Here is a 3,028-nt window from a genome sequence, read left to right as displayed (position 1 = left end):
CTCAACATGATTCAAAATTGAGGGGCAGTGCAGGAATACACATTACTATGGTAACAGTGTTTGTAGCCTGATCTATTAAAATTAATGATGAATGATGAGCTTTATTTATTTCAAGGAATGTTTAATTTTCAGAATGTAATTGCTATTGTAAGTCAATTAACACCTACACTTTAGTGCATTAGTTAGTCTGGCGGTGCTAATCCGTAATCAGGCTCCACCTGACGATGCATTAGTTTCATGATGACTTTTAATCAATATATTTGCATACCATAGTATCAACTTTGAGTTCTTGCAAAATTTTGTTCACCCAAAAATGAAAGTAATTTCTTAAAGCTATTACTGGCTACTTTTCTCTTTGACTATTATGCATTAAAGTGCAGTCAGGAAGCCTTCTTATACACTATACAACGTGAGTTGCAATTGGTACATGTGTTGCAAATACCTGTAAAGTAACTTTTATTATGACACATTATAATCATTGCAAGTATTAATAATTATGATTTCGATTCTGTAGCAATTAATAATCTATTAGAGCTATCTACATAGTTAAAAGTACCTTTTTATTAAAGTACTACACTAATTTTATTGCTACTTGCACTAAAATAATGACTATACATTAAACTACATAAAATCGTGCATATAAGATACAATTAATCCTATATAATATTCTAAACTATCACTCTACCTAGCTCTACATTGTTAATGCCATTGTTCATTTCAGCCTCGGTAGGCTATGGCCTTGCAGATCCCATTAATATTGGAGTTCCAGTAGACCTTACATTCACCATTCAACTTCCTCCTGCTATTGTGTAGGTTCCATGTGTGAGAAAGTGATGCAAATTTTTTCTTGCTACCCCACTTTCCCTAAATGATGAGAGATTAAAATGTTATCAAGAAATATGATTGATTATGATAATCCACTATTCTTTCTAAGTCTGGCTACGTAAGGCTATCTATCAGAAGTGGCTTGATAAGAATTCAATACATCTTTTTGATACAGGTGACATAATGTTCAAAGTTGGAGCTGATTCCACACTACCGTAAGTTGTTTACAGTTTGACCAAAAATGACCTAGATTGACCTACATTATGCATTGTTCACATTTTTGTTAGCTCATATTATGGTGGAGTTATGAGAAAAAACCTATGCCTATGTACATGTATTTAAGTAACAAAATCATAGACAAACTATTTTAAAATTTTTGTTCATTTTTAGCTTACAGTGCATTTGGGAACTCCCCAACGCCATTTGCACTTTATGTATTTCTTTTTCCAATAAGCAGCAACAGAAATATTTCCACTTGTAGTGTCATATACTTCAAAGCAAGCACTAGCAGATGATAAGCTCCCACAGACTGAGGTTGAAGCCTCCGGAGTTAATTGATAGCTGATAGATCCTGAGACAGTTAGACCAATTTCGAATAGATTCTACTTTCTGAATATGGAAAAAGGATAAAGAACTATAAGTATTTGTATTTACAGGAAATTGTATAATCCTTGCAACAAAAGTTTTACAATTAATACTTATTTTGTTAAGTTTATTATAGATAATAACTAAGTAGCATACAGTTTGATACCAGACTCACCTACTCCTCCAAAGCCACCAGTGAATCAACTTTGAGCTGATTCTGATTAATGAGAGATGCATACATCAAAGGGAACAATTTGGTAGTGACATTGATGGTTTCTCCTACAGTATTACTAATAAGGACTATTAATAGTAGATAATGTGTCTTGTAGATGTAATTTATAGTAAAAGTTGGTTCATCCTCAAATTGGGGTTGCAGTTACCCCTGTTCTTGTACTCTAATGCTTTTTCTTCTTGTACTCCAATATTTTGTAGCACTATAGTCACTGATAGTCTTTGTGATACTAGCTAAACTTTTCAGATAGTTGATGATCGTTATCAGAAATACATAAATGAAAGGGAACAATTTGGTAGTGTCTGAGTGTCATAATAGATAATAATTATGTGTGCTTTTGGGACTACATTACAATAGCATTTGTCTATATTGAAAGTGAAACCATACATTTGTATAAACATTTACTTTACTATATGTATCAAAGCTTTGAATGGTATGTATTAATAAATACGGTGACCTGTTTTGCTATGCAGCTAGCTAGAAAGTGGCAACCATTCCTTCATATTACTCCTTCAGCAGTCTTGGTTCTACTTTGGAACTGTTTCATGAATTCTAATTACATATTATTGAGTCGATTCACTGGTGGATTAATAGCAACAAAATTTGCTCCTGCTGCTTGGTATAAGTATGGTTTAGTCATTATATTTTTCTTTGGTTTTTTATTCTTTCCTTTATTTGGCCTGTTAGCTGATGTATGCATTGGAAGATACAAAGCTATACTGATTGGTATAGTATTGTGTTTTATATCATGGATTATAATGGGAATTGGATTTATTGTGAACAACTACTACACCTCTGAAGCAGTGCTGATGATTTTTTTCACTTTTGCTTATATTGTATATTATTTTGGTTTTTCCAGTTTTTCTGCTAACATTATTCAGTATAATATTGATCAACTTGTTGGAGCTTCAGCTGATGAACTGAATTCTGTCATATACTGGCATATACTATCCGAACCACTTGTTTTATTCCTCTTTTACCTTCTTCAATGCTTATTTTATAGTAGCAAGTATTTTATCATGATCACTTTCATAGTATCAGGTGTATCTGTATCTCTTGTACTGGTGTCTCATTCATTCCTCAAACACAAACTGGAGAACATATCACTGATCAAGAATCCCATCAAATTGATAGTTAGAGTATTGTGTTATGCCAGGAAGCACAAGTATCCTGAGAATCGTAGTGCTCTGACCTACTGGGAGGAAGAGGCTCCTTCAAGACTAGACCTGGGTAAGGATAAATATGGTGGACCATTCACAGAGGAAGAGGTAGAAGATGTGAAGACAGTATTTCGTATGCTACCATTATTTATTGGTTTCGTTGCATTTAATCTTTGTCATGATGGTTACTGGTCTGCTGTTGAGAGTTTTACATTACTAACTTGCT

This window comes from Amphimedon queenslandica, unplaced genomic scaffold (genome assembly GCF_000090795.2).
Source record: "Amphimedon queenslandica unplaced genomic scaffold, v1.1 AMPQUscaffold_13037, whole genome shotgun sequence".
Lineage (NCBI taxonomy): Eukaryota > Metazoa > Porifera > Demospongiae > Haplosclerida > Niphatidae > Amphimedon > Amphimedon queenslandica.
The sequence above is the reverse complement of the archived record's forward strand: the minus strand, read 5'-3'. Positions refer to the sequence as shown.